At 40.3% G+C, this 25,673-nt stretch overlaps 1 long non-coding RNA gene across 2 annotated transcripts in view; it reads right to left on the reverse strand.

Annotated features, from left to right (window-relative positions):
- LOC139756563 (uncharacterized) overlaps window positions 1-25,673 on the reverse strand; it is a 32,854-nt gene that overhangs the window by 6,501 nt on the left and 680 nt on the right. Inside the window, exons 2-3 of one of the 2 annotated variants that reach the window (XR_011714380.1) lie at window positions 23,276-23,369; window positions 1,538-1,594 (exon numbers count right to left, since the gene is read on the reverse strand). This is a non-coding gene — a long non-coding RNA (uncharacterized lncRNA). Of the gene's footprint in view, window positions 1,595-23,275; window positions 23,370-25,673 lie in introns of both variants that reach the window. The other variant, XR_011714379.1, reaches the window with a different exon arrangement.

Genomic DNA, 25,673 nt, shown 5'->3' on the forward strand with positions numbered 1-25,673 from the left:
TGGGGTAAACCATGGAAAGTTTTGTGGGGCCTGGATGTGGAAAGGGAGCTGTGGTTTCGGTCCATTATACATGACAGCTAGAGACTAAGTGTGAACGAATGTGGCCTTTGTTGTAGTTTCCTAGCGCTACCTTGCACACATGCAGGGGGAGGACATTGTCATTTCATGTGTGGCAGGGTGGCGATGGGAATGAATAACGGCAGACAGTATGAATTGTTTATTTCCATTATTTTTTTATTTTGCTTTGTCGGTCTCCCGCGTTAGCGAGGTAGCACAAGGAAAGAGACAAAAGAATGGCCCAACCCACCCACATACACATGTATATACATACACATCCACACACGCAAATATACATACCTATACATCTCAACGTATACATATATATACACACACAGACATATACATATATACACATGTACATAATTCATACTGTCTGCCTTTATTCATTCCCATCGCCACCTCGCAACACATGAAATAACAACCCCCTCGCCACTCATGTGTGCGAGGTAGCGCTAGGAAAAGACAACTAAGGGCACATTCGTTCACACTCAGTCTCTAGCTGTCATGTAATAATGCGCCGAAACCACAGCTCCCTTTCCACATCCAGGCCCCACAGAACTTTCCATGGTTTACCCCAGATGCTTCACATGCCCTGGTTCAATCCACTGACATACAAATTTTTGCTTTCCGAGATAATGTTCTCGCCCCCCCCCACACATTTTTCAACGTTCCCAGAACTTTCGCCCCCTACCACACCGTGACTCACTTACGCTTCCATGGTTCCAGCCGCTGCCAAATCCACTCCCAGATATCTAAAGCACTTCACTTCCTCCAGTTTTTCTCCATTCAAACTTACCTCCCAACTGACTTGTCCCTCAACCCTACTGTACCTAATAACCTTACTCTTTTTCACATTTACTCTCAGCATTCTTCTTTCACACACTTTACCAAACTCAGTCACCAGCTTTTGCAGTTTCTCACATGAATCAGCCACCAGCGCTGTATCATCAGCGAGCAAGAACTGACTCACTTCCTAGGCTCTCTCATCCACAACAGACTGCATACTTGCCCCTCTCTCCAAAACTCTTGCATTCACCTCCCTAAGAACCCCATCCATAAACAAATTAAACAACCATGGAGACATCATGCACCCCTGCCACAAACCGACATTCACTAAGAACCAATCACTTTCCTCTCTTCCCACTCGCACACACGCCTTACATCCTCGATAAAAACTTTTCACTGCTTCTAACAACTTGCCTCCGACACCATATATTCTTAATACCTTCCACAGAGCTTCTCTATCAACTCTTATCATATGCCTTCTCCAGATCCATAAATGCTACAAACAAATCCATTTCCTTTTCTATGTATTTCTCACATACATGCTTCAAAGCAAACACCTGATCTACACATCCTCTACCACTTCCGAAACCACACTGCTCTTCCCCAATCTGATGCTCTCAATCAATACCCCCTCATATAATTTCTCAGGAATACTCAACAAAACTTATACCTCTGTAATTTGAGCACTCACCTTTATCCCCTTTGCCTTTGTACAATGGCACTATGCATGCATTCTGCCAATGTTAATCTGAAAATAGTGATATATATAAATATATATATATATATATTCAAGTAATTCATACATATAGATATAATGAATAATTCATGCATAAATAGATAATATATATGTATGTATACAATTAATACATATATAAATATACATATAATGTGACCCATATGTATATCTTGATATATATATATATATATATATATATATATATATATATATATATATATATATATATATATATATATATATTTCTTTTTTTCATACTATTCACCATTTCACCATTATACTTTGTCGCTGTCTCCCGCGTTAGCGAGGTAGTGCAAGGAAACAGACGAAAGAATGGCCCAACCCACCCACATACACATGTATATACATACACATCCACACACACATATATACATACCTATACATCTCAACATATACATATATATACACACACAGACAAATATGTACACATGTACATAATTCATAGTCTGCCCTTATTCATTCCCGTCACCACCCCGCCACACATGAAATACCAACATCCTCCCCCTCCCCACATGTGTGTGACGTAGTGCTAGGAAAAGACAACAAAGGCCACATTCGTTCACACTCAGTCTCTAGCTGTCATGTTTAATGCACCAAAACCACAGCTCCCTTTCCACATCCAGGCCCCACAGAACTTTCCATGGATTACCCCAGAGGCTTCACATGCCCTGGTTCAATCAATTGACAGCATGTTGACCCCGGGATACTACATCGTTCCAACTCTATTACTTGCATGCCTTTCACCCTCCTGCATGTTCAGGTCTCGATCACTCAAAATCTTTTTCACCCCATCTTTCCACCTCCAGTTTGGTCTCCCACTTCTCCTCGTTCACTCCACCTCTGACACATATATCCTCTTTGTCACTCTTTCCTCACTCATTCTCTCCATGTAACCAAACCATTTCAAAACACCCTCTTCTGATCTCTCAACCACACTCTTTTTATTACCGCACATCTCTCTTACCCTTTCATTACTTACTCGATCAAACCACCTCAAACATATATATATATATATATATATATATATATATATATATATATTATTTTTTTTTTTATTATACTTTGTCGCTGTCTCCCGCGTTTGCGAGGTAGCGCAAGGAAACAGACGAAAGAAATGGCCCAACCCCGCCCCATACACATGTATATACATACGTCCACACACGCAAATATACATACCTACACAGCTTACCAGCTGTGTAGGTATGTATAAAAAGAAAATATATATATATATATATATATATATATATATATATATATATATATATATATATATATATATATATTCTTTTCTTTCTTTTAAACTATTCGCCATTTCCCACGTTAGCGAGGTAGCGTTAGGAACAGAGGACTGGGCCTTTTTTGAAATATCCTCACCTGGCCCCCTCTGTTCCTTCTTTTGGAAAATTTAAAAAAAAAAGAGAGGGGAGGATTTCCAGCCCCCCGCTCCCTCCCCTTTTAGTCGCCTTCTACGACACGCAGGGAATACGTGGGAAGTATTCTTAATCCCCTATCCCCAGGGATAATATATATATATATATATATATATATATATATATATATATATATATATATATATTTCCCTGCAAAAATCGTCCAAATGCCTCTCTCTTCTCTTTCACTAATAATCTTACTTCTTCATCCCACCACTCACTACCCTTTCTAATCAACCCACCTCCCACTCTTTTCATGCCACAAGCATTGAGTGGGAGATGTATTAAAGAAAGAGACAGGAGGTCAAGAGAAAGGTGCAAGAGGTGAAAAAGAGGGCAAATGAGAGTTGGGGTGAGAGAGTATCATTAAATTTTAGGGAGAATAAAAAGATGTTCTGGAAGGAGGTAAATAAAGTGCGTAAGACAAGGGAGCAAATGGGAACTTCAGTGAAGGGCGCAAATGGGGAGGTGACAACAAGTAGTGGTGATGTGAGAAGGAGATGGAGTGAGTATTTTGAAGGTTTGTTGAATGTGTTTGATGATATAGTGGCAGATATAGAGTGTTTTGATCGAGGTGGTGTGCAAAGTGAGAGGGTTAGGGAAAATGATTTGGTAAACAGAGAAGAGATAGTAAAAGCTTTGCGGAAGATGAAAGCCGGCAAGGCAGCAGGTTTGGATGGTATTGCAGTGGAATTTATTAAAAAAGGGGGTGACTGTATTATTGACTGGTTGTTAAGGTTATTTAATGTATGTATGACTCATGGTGAGGTGCCTGAGGATTGGCAGAATGCGTGCATAGTGCAATTGTACAAAGGCAAAGGAGAAAAGAGTGAGTGCTCAAATTACAGAGGTATAAGTTTGTTGAGTATTCCTGGTAAATTATATGGGAGGGTATTGATTGAGAGGGTGAAGGCATGTACAGAGCATCACATTGGGGAAGAGCAGTGTGGTTTCAGAAGTGGTAGAGGATGTGTGGATCAGGTGTTTGCTTTGAAGAATGTATGTGAGAAATACTTAAAAAAGCAAATGGATTTGTATGTAGCATTTATGGATCTGGAGAAGGCATATGATAGAGATGCTCTGTGGAAGGTATTAAGAATATATGGTGTGGGAGGCAAGTTGTTAGAAGCAGTGAAAAGTTTTTATCGAGGATGTAAGGCATGTGTACGTGTAGGAAGAGAGGAAAGGGATTGGTTCTCAGTGAATGTAGGTTTTCGGCAGGGGTGTGTGATGTCTCCATGGTTGTTTAATTTGTTTATGGATGGGGTTGTTAGGGAGGTGAATGCAAGAGTTTTGAAAAGAGGGGCAAGTATGAAGTCTGTTGGGGATGAGAGAGCTTGGGAAGCGAGTCAGTTGTTGTTCGCTGATAATACAGCACTGGTGGCTGATTCATGTGAGAAACTGCAGAAGCTGGTGACTGAGTTTGGTAAAGTGTGTGAAAAAAGAAAGTTAAGAGTAAATGTGAATAAGAGCAAGGTAATTAGGTACAGTAGGGTTGAGGGTCAAGTCAATTGGGAGGTAAGTTTGAATGAAGAAAAACTGGAGGAAGTAAAGTGTTTTAGATATCTGGGAGTGGATCTGGCAGCGGATGGAACCATGGAAGCGGAAGTGGATCATAGGGTGGGGGAGGGGGCGAAAATCCTGGGAGCCTTGAAGAATGTGTGGAAGTCGAGAACATTATCTCGGAAAGCAAAAATGGGTATGTTTGAAGGAATAGTGGTTCCAACAATGTTGTATGGTTGTGAGGCGTGGGCTATGGATAGAGTTGTGCGCAGGAGGATGGATGTGCTGGAAATGAGATGTTTGAGGACAATGTGTGGTGTGAGGTGGTTTGATCGAGTGAGTAACGTAAGGGTAAGAGAGATGTGTGGAAATAAAAAGAGCATGGTTGAGAGAGCAGAAGAGGGTGTTTTGAAGTGGTTTGGGCACATGGAGAGAATGAGTGAGGAAAGATTGACCAAGAGGATATATGTGTCGGAGGTGGAGGGAACGAGGAGAAGAGGGAGACCAAATTGGAGGTGGAAAGATGGAGTGAAAAAGATTTTGTGTGATAGGGGCCTGAACATGCAGGAGGGTGAAAGGAGGGCAAGGAATAGAGTGAATTGGAGCGATGTGGTATACCGGGGTTGACGTGCTGTCAGTGGATTGAATCAAGGCATGTGAAGCGTCTGGGGTAAACCATGGAAAGCTGTGTAGGTATGTATATTTGCGTGTGTGGACGTATGTATATACATGTGTATGGGGGGGGTTGGGCCATTTCTTTCGTCTGTTTCCTTGCGCTACCTCGCAAACGCTACCTCTAGCTGTCATGCAATAATGCACCGAAAACACAGCTCCCTTTCCACATCCAGGCCCCACACAACTTTCCATGGTTTACCCCAGACGCTTCACATGCCCTGATTCAATCCACTGACAGCACGACAACCCCGGTATACCACATCGATCCAATTCACTCTATTCCTTGCCCGCCTTTCACCCTCCTGCATGTTCAGGCCCAAATCACTCAAAATCTTATTCACTCCATCTTTCCACCTCCAATTTGGTCTCCCACTTCTCCTCGTTACCTCCACCTCCGACACATATATCCTCTTGGTCAATCTTTCCTCACTCATTCTCTCCATGTGACCAAACCATTTAAAACACCCTCTTCTGCTCTCTCAACCACACTCTTTTTATTACCACACATCTCTCTTACCCTATTATTTCTTACTCGATCAAACCACCTCACAACACATATTGTCCTCAAACATCTCATTTCCAGCACATCCACCCTCCTGCGCACAACTCTATCCATAGCCCTGCCTCGCAACCATATAACATTGTTGGCCACCACTATTCCTTCAAACATACCCATTTTTGCTTTCCGAGATAATGCTTTCGACTTCCACACATTTTTCAACGCTCCCAGAATTTTCACCCCCTCCCCCACCCTATGGTTCACTTCTGCTTCCATGGTTCCATTTGCTGCCAAATCCACTCCCAGATATCTAAAACACTTCACTTCCTCCAGTTTTTCTTCATTCAAACTTACCTCCCAATTGACTTGACCCTCAACCCTACTGCACCTTGCTCTTTTTCACATTTACTCTCAACTTTCTTCTTTCACACACTTTACCAAACTCAGTCACCAGCTTCTGCAGTTTCTCACATGAATCAGCCACCAGCGCTGTATCATCAGCGAGCAACAACTGACTCACTTCCCAAACTCTCTCATCCACAACAGACTACATACTTGCCCCTCTTTCTAAAACTCGTGCATTTACCTCCCAAACAACCCCATCCATAAACAAATTAAAGAACCATGGAGAAATCACACACCCCTGTTGCAAACCTACATTCACTGAGAACCAACCACTTTCCTATGTGTACACATGAAAAGCGTGGGAGGTAGGCAGATTAGAAAGGGTAGTGAGTGGTGGGATGAAAGAGAGGCATCTGGATGATTTTTGCAGGGAAATAATGCAAATGAGTGGGAGATGTATAAAAGAAAGAGGCAGGTCAAGAGAAAGGTGCAAGAGGAGAAAAAGAGGGCAAATGAGAGTTGGGGTGAGAGAGTATCATTAGATTTTAGGGAGAATAAAAAGATGTTTTGGAAGGAGGTAAACAAAGTGCGTTAGACAAGGGAACAAATGGGAACTTCACTGAAGCTAATGAGGAGGTGATAAGTAGTGGTGATGTGAGAAGGAGATGGAGTGAGTATTTTGAAGGTTTGTTGAATGTGTTTGATGATAGAGTGGCAGATATAGGGTGTTTTGGTCGAGGTGGTGTGCAAAGTGAGAAGGTTAGGGAAAATGATTTGGTAAACAGAGAAGAGGTAGTAAACGCTTTGCGGAAGATGAAAGCCGGCGAGGCAGCGGGTTTGGATGGTATTTCAGTGAAATTTATTAAAAAGGGGGTGACTGTATTGTTGACTGGTTGGTAAGGTTATTTAATGTATGTATGATTCATGGTGAGGTGCCTGAGGATTGTCGGAATGCTTGCATAGTGCCACTGTACAAAGGCAAAGGGGACAAAGGTGATTGCTCAAATTACAGAGGTATAAGTTTGTTGAGTATTCCTGAGAAATTATATGAGGGGGTATTGATTGAGAGCATCAGATTGGGGAAGAGCAGTGTGGTTTCAGAAGTGGTAGAGGATGTGTGGATCAGGTGTTTGCTTTGAAGAATGTATGTGAGAAATACCTTAAAAGCAAATGGATATGCATTTATGGATCTGGAGAAGGCATATGATAGAGTGGATAAAGATGCTCTGTGGAAGGTATTAAGAATATATGGTGTGGGAGGCAAGCTGTTAGAAGCAGTGAAAAGTTTTTATCGAGGATATATATATATATATATATATATATATATATATATATTTTTTTTTTTTGCTTTGTCGCTGTCTCCCACGTTTGCAAGGTAGCGCAAGGAAACAGACGAAAGAAATGGCCCAACCCACCCCCATACACATGTATATACATACGTCCACACACGCAAATATACATACCTACACAGCTTTCCATGGTTTACCCCAGACGCTTCACATGCCCTGATTCAATCCACTGACAGCACGTCAACCCCGGTATACCACATCGATCCAATTCACTCTATTCCTTGCCCTCCTTTCACCCTCCTGCATGTTCAGGCCCCGATCACACAAAATTTTTTTCACTCCATCTTTCCACCTCCAATTTGGTCTCCCACTTCTCGTTCCCTCCACCTCCGACACATATATCCTCTTGGTCAATCTTTCCTCACTCATTCTCTCCATGTGCCCAAACCATTTCAAAACACCCTCTTCTGCTCTCTCAACCATGCTCTTTTTATTTCCACACATCTCTCTTACCCTTACGTTACTTACTCGATCAAACCACCTCACACCACACATTGTCCTCAAACATCTCATTTCCAGCAAATCCATCCTCCTGCGCACAACTCTATCCATAGCCCACGCCTCGCAACCATACAACATTGTTGGAACCACTATTCCTTCAAACATACCAATTTTTGCTTTCCGAGATAATGTTCTCAACTTCCACACATTCTTCAAGGCTCCCAGGATTTTCGCCCCCTCCCCCACCCTATGATCCACTTCCGCTTCCATGGTTCCATCCGCTGCCAGATCCACTCCCAGATATCTAAAACACTTTACTTCCTCCAGTTTTTCTCCATTCAAACTTACCTCCCAATTGACTTGACCCTCAACCCTACTGTACCTAATAACCTTGCTCTTATTCACATTTACTCTTAACTTTCTTCTTTCACACACTTTACCAAACTCAGTCACCAGCTTCTGCAGTTTCTCACATGAATCAGCCACCAGCGCTGTATCATCAGCAAACAACAACTGCCTCACTTCCCAAGCTCTCTCATCCCTAACAGACTTCATACTTGCCCCTCTTTCCAAAACTCTTGCATTCACCTCCCTAACAACCCCATCCATAAACAAATTAAACAACCATGGAGACATCACACACCCCTGCCGCAAACCTACATTCACCGAGAACCAATCACTTTCCTCTCTTCCTACACGTACACATGCCTTACATCCTCGATAAAAACTTTTCACTGCTTCTAACAACTTGCCTCCCAAACCATATATTCTTAATACCTTCCACAGAGCATCTCTATCAACTCTATCATATGCCTTCTCCAAATCCATAAATGCTACATACAAATCCATTTGCTTTTCTAAGTATTTCTCACATACATTCTTCAAAGCAAACATCTGATCCACACATCCTCTACCACTTCTGAAACCACACTGCTCTTCCTCAATGTGATGCTCTGTACATGCCTTCACCCTCTCAATCAATACCCTCCCATATAATTTACCAGGAATACTCAACAAACTTATACCTCTGTAATTTGAGCACTCACTCTTATCCCCTTTGCCTTTGTACAATGGCACTATGCTTACCAATCAGTCAATAATACAGTCACCCCCTTTTTTAATAAATTCCACTGCAATACCATCCAAACCTGCTGCCTTGCCGGCTTTCATCTTCAGCAAAGCTTTTACTACCTCTTCTCTGTTTACCAAATCATTTTCCCTAACCCTCTCACTTTGCACACCACCTCGACCAAAACACCCTATATCTGCCACTCTATCATCAAACACATTCAACAAACCTTCAAAATACTCACTCCATCTCCTTCTCACATCACCACTACTTGCTATCACCTCCCCATTTGCGCCCTAACTGAAGTTCACATTTGCTCCCTTGTCTTACGCACTTTACATACCTCCTTCCAGAACATCTTTTTATTCTCCCTAAAATTTAATGATACTCTCTCACCCCAACTCTCATTTGCCCTCTTTTTCACCTCTTGCACCTTTCTCTTGACCTCCTGTCTCTTTCTTTTATATATCTCCCACTCAATTGCATTTGTTTTTGGTAAACAGAGAAGAGGTAGTAAAAGCTTTGCGGAAGATAAAAGCCGGCAAGGCAGCAGGTTTGGATGGTATTGCAGTGGAATTTATTAAAAAAGGGGGTGACTGTATTGTTGACCGGTTGGTAAGGTTATTTAATGTATGTATGACTCATGATGAGGTGCTTGAGGATTGGCGGAATGCGTGCATAGTGCCATTGTACAAAGGCAAAGGGGATAAGAGTGAGTGCTCAAATTACAGAGGTATAAGTTTGTTGAATATTCCTGGTAAATTATATGGGAGGGTATTGATTGAGAGGGTGAAGGCATGTACAGAGCATCACACTGGGGAAGAGCAGTGTGGTTTCAGAAGTGGTAGAGGATGTGTGGATCAGGTGTTTGCTTTGAAGAATGTATGTGAGAAATACTTAGAAAAGCAAATGGATTTGTATGTAGCATTTATGGATCTGGAGAAGGCATATGATAGAGTTGATAGAGATGCTCTGTGGAAGGTATTAAGAATGTATGGTGTGGGAGGCAAGTTGTTAGAAGCAGTGAAAAGTTTTTATCGAGGATGTAAGGCATGTGTACGTGTAGGAAGAGAGGAAAGTGATTGGTTCTCAGTGAATGTAGGTTTGCGGCAGGGGTGTGTGATGTCTCCATGGTTGTTTAATTTGTTATGGATGGGGTTGTTAGGGAGGTGAATGCAAGAGTTTTGGAAAGAGGGGCAAGTATGAAGTCTGTTGGGGATGAGAGAGCTTGGGAAGTGAGTCAGTTGTTGTTCGCTGATGATACAGCGCTGGTGGCTGATTCATGTGAGAAACTGCAGAAGCTGGTGACTGAGTTTGGTAAAGTGTGTGAAAGAAGAAAGTTGAGAGTAAATGTGAATAAGAGCAAGGTTATTAGGTACAGTGGGGTTGAGGGTCAAGTCAGTTGGGAGGTGAGTTTGAATGGAGAAAAACTGGAGGAAGTGAAGTGTTTTAGATATCTGGGAGTGGATCTGGCAGCGGATGGAACCATGGAAGCGGAAGTGGATCATAGGGTGGGGGAGGGGGCGAAAATTCTGGGAGCCTTGAAGAATGTGTGGAAGTCGAGAACATTATCTCGGAAAGCAAAAATGGGTATGTTTGAAGGAATAGTGGTTCCAACAATGTTGTATGGTTGCGAGGCGTGGGCTATGGATAGAGTTGTGCGCAGGAGGATGGATGTGCTGGAAATGAGATGTTTGAGGACAATGTGTGGTGCGAGGTGGTTTGATCGAGTAAGTAACGTGAGGGTGAGAGAGATGTGTGGAAATAAAAAGAGCGTGGTTGAGAGAGCAGAAGAGGGTGTTTTGAAATGGTTTGGGCACATGGAGAGAATGAGTGAGGAAAGATTGACCAAGAGGATATATGTGTCGGAGGTGGAGGGAACGAGGAGAAGAGGGAGACCAAATTGGAGGTGGAAAGATGGAGTGAAAAAGATTTTGTGTGATCGGGGCCTGAACATGCAGGAGGGTGAAAGGAGGGCAAGGAATAGAGTGAATTGGAGCGATGTGGTATACCGGGGTTGACGTGCTGTCAGTGGATTGAATCAAGGCATGTGAAGCGTCTGGGGTAAACCATGGAAAGCTGTGTAGGTATGTATATTTGCGTGTGTGGACGTATGTATATACATGTGTATGGGGGTGGGTTGGGCCATTTCTTTCGTCTGTTTCCTTGCGCTACCTCGCAAACGCGGGAGACAGCGACAAAGCAAAAAAAAAAACTATATATATATATATATATATATATATATATATATATATATATTGCAAAGGATCACAATTTTGCATGTGATCAAGATATTCCTATGAGTCCACAGTGAAATTGAAACACGATAAGTTCCCGAGTGCACTTTCGTGTAATAATCACATCATCAGGGGAGACACGAGAGAAATGTAAGTCAGTTGATATATATCGAAGACACAAAGCTAGGACGCCATTTGGTAAACATGTTATTGTCCAAAACATACAATGAGCGTTCATAAACTTATCATTTTACAAATTTTATCAATAATAAGTTATCTAATTTGTACAGACCATCAGTAATATTAAGATTATAATTCTTTGTGTATTTAATAATAGAAGATTCAATGATATTTTTGTTGGTAATAGAGTTAGAGTTAATAACCGAGATGGCATTACTCCAGTTAATATAATGATCATAGTCTTTAACGTGATTAAACAAGGCACTTGATTCTTCTCCTGTTCTTATACTATATTTATATTGGTTAAGTCTAACAAAGATCCTTACCAGTCTGACCAACATAGAATTTATCACAATTAACACACATGGCACTTTATAGATGCATTATAGATGCGAGAATTTTCTGGTGAATTCCTGATTAAGATATTCTTGTTAGTATTATTGTTGCTAAAGGCAACATTTACATTAAAGGATTCAAGAAACATGGGAAGTAATGTGAAATTATTATTAAAAGGGAGAACTAACAGATTCTTGGTGTCAATGGGAGGTTTGGGCTCAACTCTATAAAATGATTTCTTTGCAAACTTAAGGGATTTATCAATGAAAGATCTAGGGTACTTTAACTTAGATCCAATGGAATATATCTTCTCAAACTCATCATCAATAAAACTCTGGACTGCAAATACATAATGTCCTAAGGAACATAGATTGAAATGATGATAATTTCACTCTGTCATTTGTTGAGGGCAAATGAGAGTTGGGGTGAGAGAGTATCATTAAATTTTAGGGAGAATAAAAAAGATGTTTTGGAAGGAGGGGAATAAAGTGTGTAAGACAAGGGAACAAATGGGAACTTCAGTGAAGGGGGATAATGGGGAGGTGATAAAAAGTAGTGGTGATGTGAGAAGAAGGTAGAGTGAGTATTTTGAAGGTTTGTTGAATGTGTTTGATGATAGAGTGGCAGATATAGGGTATTTTGGTTGAGGTCGTGTGCAAAGTGAGAGGGTTAGGGAAAATGATTTGGTAAACAGAGAAGAGGTAGTAAAAGCTTTGCGTAAGATGAAAGCCGGCAAGACAGCGAGTTCAGATGGTATTGCAGTGGAATTTATGAATAAGGGGGTGACTGTGTTGTTGATTGGTTGGTAAGGTTATTTAATGTATGTATGATTCATGGTGAGGTGCCTGAGGATTGGCAGAATGCTTGCATAGTGCCATTGTACAAAGGCAAAGGGGACAAAGGTGAGTGCTCAAATTACAGAGGTATAAGTTTGTTGAGTATTCCTGGTAAATCATATGGGAGGGTATTGATTGAGAGGGTGAAGGCATGTACAGAGCATCAGACTGGGGAAGAGCAGTGTGGTTTCAGAAGTGGTAGAGGATGTGTGGATCAGGTGTTTGCTTTGAGGAATGTATGTGAGAAATACTTAGAAAAGCAAATGGATTTGTATGTAGCATTTATGGATCTGGAGAAGGCATATGACAGTTGATAGAGATGCTCTGTGGAAGGTATTAAGAATGTATGGTGTGGGAGGCAAGTTGTTAGAAGCAGTGAAAAGTTTTTATCGAGGATGTAAGGCATGTGTACGTGTAGGAAGAGAGGAAAGGGATTGGTTCTCAGTGAATGTAGGTTTGCGGCAGGGGTGTGTGATGTCTCCATGGTTGTTTAATTTGTTTATGGATGGGGTTGTTAGGGAGGTGAATGCAAGAGTTTTGGAAAGAGGGGCAAGTATGTAGTCTGTTATGGATGAGAGAGCTTGGGAAGTGAGTCAGCTGTTGTTCGCTGATGATTCAGCACTGGTGGCTGATTCATGTGAGAAACTGCAGAAGCTGGTGACTGAGTTTGGTAAAGTGTGTGAAAGAAGAAAGTTGAGAGTAAATGTGAGTAAGAGCAAGGTTATTAGGCACAGTAGGGTTGAGGGTCAAGTCAATTGGGAGGTAAGTTTGAATGGAGAAAAACTGGAGGAAGTGAAGTGTTTTAGATATCTGGGAGTGGATTTGGCAGCGGATGGAACCATGGAAGTGGAAGTGAATCATAGGGTGGGGGAGGGGGCGAAAATTCTGGGATCCTTGAAGAATGTGTGGAAGTTGAGAACATTATCTCAGAAAGCAAAAATGGGTATGTTTGAAGGAATAGTGGTTCCAACAATGCTGTATGGTTGCGAGGCGTGGGCTATGGATAGAGTTGTGCGCAGGAGGATGGATTTGCTGGAAATGAGATGTTTGAGGACAATGTGTGGTGTGAGGTGGTTTGATCGAGTAAGTAACGTGAGGGTGAGAGAGATGTGTGGAAATAAAAAGAGCGTGGTTGAGAGAGCAGAAGAGGGTGTTTTGAAATGGTTTGGTCACATGGAGAGAATGAGTGAGGAAAGATTGACCAAGAGGATATATGCGTCAGAGGTGGAGGGAACGAGAAGTGGGAGACCAAATTGGAGGTGGAAAGATGGAGTGAAAAAGATTTTGAGTGATTCGGGCCTGAACATGCAGGAGGGTGAAAGGAGTGCAAGAAATAGAGTGAATTGGAACGATGAGGTATACCGGGGTCGACGTGCTGTCAATGGATTGAACTAGGGCATGTGAAGCGTCTGGGGTAAACCATGGAAAGTTCTGTGGGGCCTGGATGTGGAAAGAGAGCTGTGGTTTTGGTGCATTATTACATGACTGCTAGAGACTGAGTGTGAACAAATGGGGCCTTTGTTGTCTTTTCCTAGCGCTACCTTGCACACATGAGGGGGGAGGGGGTTGTTATTTCATGTGTGGCGAGGTGGCGATGGGAATGAATAAAGGCAGACAGTATGAATTATGTACATGTGTATATATGTATATGTCTGTATGTGTATATATATATGTATACGTTGAGATGTATAGGTATGTATATTTGTGTGTGTGGACGTGTATGTATATACATGTGTATGTGGGTGGGTTTGGCCATTCTTTCGTCTATTTCCTTGCGCTACCTCGCTAACGCGGGAGACAGCGACAAAGCAAAAAAAAATCAAAACATAAATGAGCATACATTGGTGGGTTTTCTTTATATGCTGACCTTAAACTTGTTTCCTTGCCTATGGATCATGCAATCTAAAAATGGTAACATACCATTATTTTCATTCTCTACTGTAAATTTGATGGAAGGATCTAAATTGTTAAGTAAGGGGAGAAATATTTGTGAATTTTCATTTGTTGGCCAAACACAAAGATCATCATCTACATACCTAAACCAAATTGCATTAGAAGGTAAGATATCCTTTAGTAATTTTGTTTCAAAAAAATTCCATATAAAGATTAATTAGTACAGGTGAAAGAGGGTTACCCATTGCCATACCAAATTTTTGAGCATAATAATCTCCATTGAATTGAAATACAGTCTCTTATACACAATCTCATCAGTTCAATGAAAACAGACTTTGAAACGGGTAAATGAATATCATCCAAGTCATCAAATAAATATTCTAAAAGGTCATCAACTAGAACTTTAGTGAAAAGTGAGGAAACATCAAAGCTAACTAGTTTAAAATCAAAATTAACATTGATATTGTTTAGCTTTTTGATTAAATCTTCATTGTTCATAATATTAGAATTTGACACCTTACCCACTAAAGAGCTTAATATAGAAACTAACCATTTTGACAATTTATATGTGATGGTACCTACTGAACTCACTATAGGTCTTGCTGGAAAATTCTGTTTATGTGTTTTGATAAGTCCATACATATATGGCAATGAAGGGGACAAAGATGACAAACTTTTGATAAGAGAACTATTACTTTTCAACAACTTTATTTCTTTACTGAAATGAGAATTAACTGCTTCTAAGGGATTTTTACTAAGTTTAGAATATGTTGTGTAATCATTTAGATCATTCATTTTAGATAGTTACTTTTGTCTAAAATCACAAGTGTTAGCCTTATCTGCTCTAGTAATATGTATATCCTTGTCTTTTTTTAAGGTGTTAATAGCTCTTATAAATCTTTTAGGGCAATTAGGTTCCACTGGTTTTGACAAACTGGTATACACTAACCCCTTACAGATATAAATTTCATCATTACATAAATTACTGTATTTTTCTAAATTACAAAAAGACTTTGTGACATCAACACAGTTGATGACCTTTTAGAATATTCATTTGATGTATTGGATGATATTCATTTACCTGTTTCAATGTCTGTTTTCACTGAACTGGTAAAATTGTGTATAAAAGACTGTGTATTTCAATTCAATGAAGATTATTATGCTCAAAAATTTGGTATGGCAATGGGTAACCCTCTTTCACCTGTACTAAGTAATCTTTATATGGAATTTTTTGAAACAAAATTACAAAAGGATATCTTACCTTCTAATGCAATTTGGTTTAGGTATGTAGATGATGTTCTTTGTGTTTGGCCAACAAATGAAAATTTACAAATATTTCTCCCCTTTCTTAATTTAGATCCTTCCATCAAATTTACAGTAGAAAATGAAAATAATGGTATGTTACCATTTTTAGATTGCAAGATCCATAGGCAAGGAAACAAGTTTAAGTTTAGCATATACAGAAAACCCACCAATGTATGCTTGTATATCCATTATTACTCATCTCAACATGACAGAGTTAAGTTTAAGTTTAGCATATACAGAAAACCCACCAATGTATGCTTGTATATTCATTATCACTCATCTCAAAATGACAGAGTGAAATTATCATCATTTCAGTCTATGTTCCTTAGGGCATTACGTATTTGCAGTCCAGAGTTTACTGATGATGCGTTTGAGAAGATATATTCTATTGGATCTAAGTTAAAGTACCCTAGATCTTTCATTGATAAATCCCTTAAGTTAGCAAAGAAATCATCTTATAGAGTTGAGCCCGAACCTCCCATTGACACCAAGAATCTTTTAGTTCTCCCTTTTAATAATAATTTCACTTTACTTCCCATGTTGCTTAAATCTTTTAATGTAAATGTTGCCTTTAGCAACAATAATACTATAAAGAATATCTTCATCAGGAATTCACCAGAAAATTTTCTTGGATGCATCTATAAAGTGTCATGTGGAAATTGTGATAAATCTTATGCTGGTCAGACTGATATGGATCTTTCTGTTAGACTTAAGCAACATAAATATAGTATAAGAACGGGACAAGAATCAAATGCCTCATTTAATCACGTTGAAAACTATGATCATTGTATTGACTGGAGTAATGCCATCTCAGTTATTAACTCTTAACTCTATTACCAAGAGAAATATTGAATTTTCTATTATGAAATACACAAAGAATTATAATCTTAATATTAGTGATGGTCTGTACAAATTAGAAAACTTTATTGCTGATAAAAGTTGTAAAATGATAAGTTTATGAACGCTTGTTGTATGTTTTGGACAATAACTTGTTTCCCAAATGGCATCCTAGCTCCGTCTCTTCAATGTATATCAACTGACTTACATCTTACATTTCTCTCTTGTCTCTCCCCTGATGATGTGATTATTACACGAAAGTGCACTTGGGAACTTATCGTGTTTCATTTTCTCCGTGGACTCATAGGAATATATTTTTATTTATTCATTTATTTTGCTTTCTCGCTGTCTCCCGCGTCTGCGAGGTAGCGCAAGGAAACAGACAAAAGAAATGGCCCAACCCACCCCCATACACATGTACATACATACACGTCCCCACACGCAAATATACATACCCATACATCTCAATGTACACACATATATACACACACAGACATATACATATATACACATGCACACAATTCACACTGTCTGCCTTTATTCATTCCCATCGCCACCTCGCCACACATGGAATAACATCCCCCTCCCCCTCATGTGTGCGAGGTAGCGCTAGGAAAAGACAACAAAGGCCCCATTCGTTCACACTCAGTCTCTAGCTGTCATGCAATAATGCCCGAAACCACAGCTCCCTTTCCACATCCAGGCCCCAAAGAACTTTCCATGGTTTACCCCAGACGCTTCACATGCCCTGATTCAATTCATTGACAGCACATCGACCCCGGTATACCACATCGATCCAATTCACTCTATTCCTTGCGTGCCTTTCACCCTCCTGCAAGTTCAGGCCCCGATCACTCAAAATCTTTTTCACTCCATCTTTCCACCTCCAATTTGGTCTCACACTTCTCCTCGTTCCCTCTACCTCCGACACATATACCCTCTTGGTCAATCTTTCCTCACTCATTTTCTCCATGTGACCAAACCATTTCAAAACACCCTCTTCTGCTCTCTCAACCACGCTCTTCTTATTTCCACACATCTCTCTTACCCTTACATTACTTACTCGATCAAACCACCTCACACCACATATTGTCCTCAAACATCTCATTTCCAGCACATCCACCCTCCTGTGCACTACTCTATCCATAGCCCATGCCTCGCAACCATACAACATTGTTGGAACCACTATTCCTTCAAACATAGCCATTTTTGCTTTCGGAGATAATATTCTCGACTTCCACACATTCTTCAGGGCTCCCAGGATTTTCGACCCCTCCCCCACCCTATGATTCACTTCCGCTTCCATGGTTCCATTTGCTGCCAAATCCACTCCCAGATATCTAAAACACTTTACTTCCTCCAGTTTTTCTCCATTCAAAGTTACCTCCCAATTGACTTGACCCTCAACCCTACTGTACCTAATAACCTTGCTCTTATTCACATTTACTGTAGACTTTCTTCTTTCACACACTTTACCAAACTCAGTCACCAGCTTCTGCAGTTTCTCACATGAATCAGCCACCATCGCTGTATCATCAGCGAACAACAACTGACTCACTTCCCAAGCTCTCTCATCCCCAACAGACTGCATACTTGCCCCTCTTTCCAAAACTCTTGCATTCACCTCCCTAACAACCCCATCCATACACAAATTAAACAACCATGGAGACATCACACACCCCTGCCGCAAACCTACATTCATTGAGAACCAGTCACTTTCTTCTCTTCCTACACGTACACATGCCTTACATCCTTGATAAAATCTTTTCACTGCTTCTAACAACTTGCCTCCCACACTATATATTCTTAGTACCTTCCACAGAGCATCTCTATCAACTCTATCATATGCCTAGAGGGGACGGGAGCGGGGGGCCAGAAATCCTCCCCTCCTTGTATTTTAACTTTCTAAAATGGGAAACAGAAGAAGGAGTCACGCGGGGAGTGCTCATCCTTCTTGTAGGCTCAGATTGGGGTGTCTAAATGTGTGGGGATGTAACCAAGATGTGAAAAATGGAGAGATAGGTAGTATGTTTGAGGAAAGGAACCTGGATGTTTTGGCTCTGAGTGAAAAGAAGCTCAAGGGTAAAGGGGAAGAATGGTTTGGGAATGTCTTGGGAGTAAAGTCAGGAGTTAGTGAGAGGACAAGAGCAAGGGAAGGAGTAGCACTACTCCTGAAACAGGAGTTGTGGGAGTATGTGATAGAATGTAAGAAAGTAAATTCTAGATTAACATGGGTAAGACTGAAAGTTGATGGAGAGAGATGGGTGATTATTGGTGCATATGCACCTGGGCATGAGAAGAAAGATCATGAGAGGCAAGTGTTTTGGGAGCAGCTGAATGAGTGTGTTAGTGGTTTTGATGCACAAGACTGGGTTATAGTGATGGGTGATTTGAATGCAAAGGTGAGTAATGTGGCAGTTGAGGGAGTAATTGGTATACATGGGGTGTTCAGTGTTGTAAATGGAAATGGTGAAGAGCTTGTAGATTTATGTGCTGAAAAAGGACTGGTGATTGGGAATACCTGGTTTAAAAAGTGAGATATACATAAGTATACATATGTAAGTAGGAGAGATGGCCAGAGAGCGTTATTGGATTACGTGTTAATTGACAAGCGTGCGAAAGAGAGAATTTTGGATGTTAATGTGCTGAGAGGTGCAACTGGAGGGATGTCTGATCATTATCTTGTGGAGGCGAAGGTGAAGATTTGTATGGGTTTTCAGAAAAGAAGAGAGAATGTTGGGGGGAAGAGGGTGGTGAGAGTAAGTGAGCTTGGGAAGGAGACTTGTGTGAGTACAGAATGGAAAAAGGTGAGAACAAAGGAGGTAAGGGGAGTGGGGTCGGAATGGGATGTATTTAGGGAAGCAGTGATGGCTTGCGCAAAAGATGCTTGTGGCATGAGAAGCGTGGGAGGTGGGTTGATTAGAAAGGGCAGCGAGTGGTGGGATGAAGAAGTAAGATTATTAGTGAAAGAGAAGAGAGAGGCATTTGGACGATTTTTGCAGGGAAAAAATGCAAATGAGTGGGAGATGTATAAAAGAAAGAGACAGGAGGTCAAGAGAAAGGTGCAACAGGTGAAAAAGAGGGCAAATGAGAGTTGGGGTGAGAGAGTATCATTAAATTTTAGGGAGAATACAAAGATGTTCTGGAAGTAGGTAAATAAAGTGTGTAAGACTAGGGAGCAAATGGGAACTTCAGTGAAGGGGGATAATGGGGAGGTGATAACAAGTAGTGGTGATGTGAGAAGGAGATGGAGTGAGTATTTTGAAGGTTTGTTGAATGTGTTTGATGATAGAGTGGCAGATATAGGGTGTTTTGGTCGAGGTGGTGTGCAAAGTGAGTGGGTTAGGGAAAATGATTTGGTAAACAGAGAAGAGGTAGTAAAAGCTTCGCGGAAGATGAAAGCCGGCAAGGCAGCAGATTTGGATGGTACTGCAGTGGAATCTATTAAAAAAGAGGGTGACTGTATTGCTGACTGGTTGGTAAGGTTATTTAATGTATGTATGATTCATGGTGAGGTGCCCGAGGATTGGCGGAATGCGTGCATAGTGCCACTGTATAAAGGCAAAGGGGATAAGAGTGAGTGCTCAAATTACAGAGGTATAAGTTTGTTGAGTATTCCTGGCAAATTATATGGGAGGGTATTGATTGAGAGGGTGAAGGCATGTACAGAGCATCAGATTGGGGAAGAGCAGTGTGGTTTCAGAAGTGGTAGAGGATGTGTGGATCAGGTGTTTGCTTTGAAGAATGTATGTGAGAAATTCTTAGACAAGCAAATGGATTTGTATGTAGCATTTATGGACAAGGAGGAATATATCTATATATATATATACATATATAGTGGTTCCAACAATGTTGTATGGTTGCGAGGTGTGGGCTATGGATAGAGTTGTGCGCAGGAGGGTGGATGTGCTGGAAATGAAATGTTTGAGGACAATGTGTGGTGTGAGGTGGTTTGATCGAGTAAGTAATGTAAGGGTAAGAGAGATGTGTGGAAATAAAAAGAGCGTGGTTGAGAGAGCAGAAGAGGGTGTTTTGAAATGGTTTGGGCACATGGAGAGAATGAGTGAGGAAAGATTGACCAAGAGGATATATGTGTCGGAGGTGGAGGGAACGAGGAGAAGTGGGAGACCAAATTGGAGGTGGAAAGATGGAGTGAAAAAGATTTTGAGTGATCGGGGTCTGAACATGCAGGAGGGTGAAAGGCGGGCAAGGAATAGAGTGAATTGGATCGATGTGGTATACCAGGGTTGACGTGCTGTCAGTGGATTGAATCAGGGCATGTGAAGCGTCTGGGGTAAACCATGGAAAGCTGTGTAGGTATGTATATTTGCGTGTGTGCACGTATGTATATACATGTGTATGGGGGTGGGTTGGGCCATTTCTTTCATCTGTTTCCTTGCGCTACCTCACAAATGCGGGAGACAGTGACAAAGCAAAAAACAAAGAAACAGAAAAAGAAAATATATACATATATATATATATATATATATATATATATATATATATATATATATATATATATATATATATATATAGTTACATGCATAACTTGAAATAATCCATAAATATAAAGATGCACACAATGTGACCTATGTATGTATTAAGACTATACATACACAGATGATATATTAGTATATATAAAATTCATACATGAATGGGTGTACACATATTGTTACCTATATACATAGCTTGATATATATATATATATATATATATATATATATATATATATATATATATATATATATATATATATATATATGGAGGAATATACAACAGGAAAGGAGGCATATGGTGCGTGGTGCAGCAGGAGGTATATGGTACAAGAAAGGGGGTACATTGTGGGGATACATAGGGCTGGTACATTCTACAAGAAGAGGGGTACATGGCAGGAACACAGGGGGATGTACAAGGTACAGGAAGGGGATGGTCCATGGCGTGGATACTGGGGAGGTACATGGTGCACAATGGGGTGGGGGGTACATGGTGGGGATGAATGGGGTGGTACATTGTACAAGAAGGGGGTGACATGGTGTGGATGCTGGGGATGATACTTGGTTCAACAGTGGGGGGTTTCATGGAGGGGGGCTACATGAATAAGAACGTTTAACAGTTTACAAAATACTACACGACCTTCAGTTTACATAAAGCCACTAAAGGCAGTTTGTGTAATATTACCTTTCATGCAAGGCGGTTTACACACCACAATATGTCTGACGGTAATAGACGGAGTAATTAGCCATACTAGGCAGTGGATGATGAAAATGGGGTCAATTTATTTCGTCTTGAAGCAAAAGTTGAAAGGACAGTGAGTAGAGGGAATTTTTTTCTTTTCCAATGAAAAGCGTAAAATTATCCAATATCGTCCTTCACCACACAATACAATTATCCGTTTGTTCCCAGAGGTCGTGGATAGATACAAAACTCCGAGAGCAATAATGGCATAACTGCCACAAGGATTAAATCCTCCCAAATATATTTACGGATGATACCAAGGTAATAATGGTAGTAAAGAATAAGGAGGTTTGCATCAGTTTATAAAGCGGGAACTAGATAAACGCCCCTAAAGAAGATTAGATATACAGTTTATGGAATTCAGCCTGGAATAGATGCAAAATAATGAAGTTAAAAGTCCTCAATACGAATGTTATCCGGCAAGAAATGAGCTGCAGGAATCTTTACAGTGGGAGGAACACTGCATCTAACCAACTGCCAGCCTCTCCTACCTATGGGGAACTGTATGGTAAACAAACTGTCTGATGGCGAATAAATCACGTTACCTACATGAATAAATAGTCAGCAAACGTCAGGTCGAAACTAGAATATGCTCCTCAGGTTTAGTTACATAAAAGTACAAACACTTAAAGCAAAATACAGTAACAAGGCAAACACAAAGGAAAGCAACAGAGGTAATTTAAAACCTGGAACCCGTTTGTTGGAGTCGACAGTGAACAGTTCCTCGAAAGATGAAAATATAACCATGACATGAAATTAAGCAAAAACTATGCACTAAGTGAGTAAAGATGTATTCTTATACTACAACAATAGTGGATGAACAGAATAAAATGGGTCTTGAAACTATTTACTACGATAGCGCAAAAGATGGGGTTAAACGAATGCAGAGACTCCCTCTCCGTACTCTAAAATAGGCAAGTACCCGTACAGACAATTTCAGTACTGTCATTAATGCTACTTATTCATTATAAAGACACTGATAATCCGTTTAGATTCGATCACTGTTTTGAAAACAGCTAACCATCATATCATGGCCAACAAAGGAATAATACACCTACTCAATGTAAAGGGAGGAGCATAATTACATTTTCGGCAGGATGTTACGAGCCTTGAACAACACGGTATGACCTTTGTGTTATCGTAACCTTTGACCTAACCATTAACAATCGTATCTGAGGTTAAGTTACCCAAGGGTTGTATCACGGTGCTTAAATAGACCAAGTTACCCAACCGGTAAATACAATAACATCGTGCTCAAAGGGTTATCAGCATAAAATGAATTAGGTTAAGTTAATTATCGAAACAATACATTAATGATTTTTCCACCTGTTTAAGCCTAGCATCAGACCCATGGCCAGTACTTAGCGTAATGCGTCTAGTTTATACATGAGGCCCATTTAAAGGCCCGGCTTGCACGTTTATGGAGGGATTTAAACAAAACTTCTCGTTCTGTTAAATATCTACAATGAATACAAATGCTGCGAGATGAATATGGGACTTACCTATAATTCAAGAGATGTATAAGAAGATTTCGAGGTCGAGGACAATGTTTACTGCTTTACGGCGCGAAAAGACCTTACTTCCACTTGACTTCAACTGAAAAAAAATTATAAATGTAACAACCGCAAGGGAAAAAAAGGGAGAACTGCCAAAGTGAGATAATTTCACAATGATCAAGTTTGTAGTTTATACTTTACAAGTGATGATCATTCAAGTAAACTATACCTATGGAAAGTGTCTGTAAAATCAAAGCATTTAGGGTGCCACAAGGCTGGAAGTGACGATATAAATTACTAATGATCTCCGACAGCCTAGTGCACGCCTCGTTCTCTTGCATAACTAGTGTACCGATATTACCCAATACCTTTAATTTTGATGACTTTGATGATATGGTCATTGTTCGCTCTCAGTAATATGTTGCTCTCTTGCCGTCTGAGTTGCTTATATACCAGCGGCTTGAGAGAACGCTAATTTAGTGACTACCTATGAAAACACCAGCACTCGAGCCTAACCAAATGCCCCTCTGCAGAAGTATGTCTATCATTCCTGGCGAGATACTATGAATTAAACATGAAGCATGGAATGAATTTCTGTAAAGACTACTGAAACTTTATGTTCTGCACTAAGTGATGGTCCAGTTTATTAGAGCTCTCGGGCAGACAAGTCCATTGTTTTCACATAATTTGAATCCCACTCATACCTACCCTGCCCTAAACCTTACAATACTGCTTAATTTACACTCTTCTCCCAACCCTATTCTGTGCTCTACACAAACCTCTACAATAAGTTACCTTCGGCCATATTCCTCGTCTGTTTCCTTGCGGTACCTCGCTATCGCGGAAGACGGCGGTTAATTATAATAATAACACACACACACATATATATATACATATATATATATATATATATATATATATATATATATATATATATATATATATATATTCTTCTTTCAAACTATTCGCCATTTCCCGCATTAGCGAGGTAGCGTTAAGAACAGAGGACTGGGCCTTTGAGGGAATACCCTCACCTGGCCCAATTCTCTGTTCCTTCTTTTGGATATATATATCCTGATAAACTAAATGTTCTAACACAGCCCGAGTTTCTGAACCGATTCTCAAAGGTAACAGAGTCTTACATAGCACTATAGAAGTTCATGATGATCATTTACTTTACAGACTGAAATAAAGTCGTATGGTAAAGATTCAGACGTCTTCAAAGGTATACGCTTCTACCCTGATGTACAGAGAAACCCTACAAACACCAGATGACCCTTCCCGACTGTCATATACACACCTAATATACTTCCAGCCTCTCAGATGAACGGACAAATCGCTGGTTGTGTTGTTTGCCACAGAAAAAAGGAGAAAGAAGCGAATAAGAGGCGTTTATTGCTTCCCCAAAGCGCCGCAGGGCCGTCGCATTCACACAACGCACTGGACAACACGAAGTCGTCATAAAATATGCAGATTTTCGCCTAATGAACTTCGAGCGAGAAAATACAATATTCTGCTGTGTAGTTTACATCCTTCGTCATATTCTCTATTTCTATTGGATTTTTTCTCTATATACTCAACACACCTTCATTACGTACCAAAATACTTCTCTACTTTTTCCCTGTAACTCTTTTTAGATATCCCACTATCTTCTTGACAGTTTATCTCTTATACAGGGATCTGTCTCAGTACATACATGCTTGTGTGATGATTACACAACACGGTAATAAAAATGATGTTCTTCATTTATAAGGTGTTTTCCAAACCTATTTTACAAAGGAATATAAACAGCAACAGACCACCGAGTCTTCTCGAGGCAGTTAGTGATAGTGGATGTGGTCAGAGCTTCATGGGTTAGAGTGGTTAAGAGCACAAAAGATTACAAGAAACTGGCTTAACCTGCTCTTGGTAATTTCCCTAACACGCTTTTTCAAGGACTGGTCTACTTATGTAGTCATGAAAGATAATGAAGTCTGAAAATCTAATCAAGCTATATGTACAAAGACATACGTACATTTAGATATATACCTTCAAATACATCACACATAAACGTTCACACATACACAAGGAAGCATCCACACACACATGTATTCACATAGCCTAAAACACCAAGTATTCAGACATACACAGCCATATTCATAAGTATCCACATCCACAAAACAATCTACACACTCATCAGTGAAAACATCCACATGAACACCAGTACATACAAGGACCCAAAATACATATACTACGTATACATGTACTGTGCCAAAAAGACCACTGTACACTAATATATGTATAGCAACATTATTACACTCATAAACGAACATAAAGGCTCATTCACACAGACAGATGGACGGACACAAACACACACACACCACGACCATATTTCTAAGCCTCTTTCCTTCTTCATTCATTACCA

This window comes from Panulirus ornatus, chromosome 22 (genome assembly GCF_036320965.1).
Source record: "Panulirus ornatus isolate Po-2019 chromosome 22, ASM3632096v1, whole genome shotgun sequence".
NCBI lineage: Eukaryota > Metazoa > Arthropoda > Malacostraca > Decapoda > Palinuridae > Panulirus > Panulirus ornatus.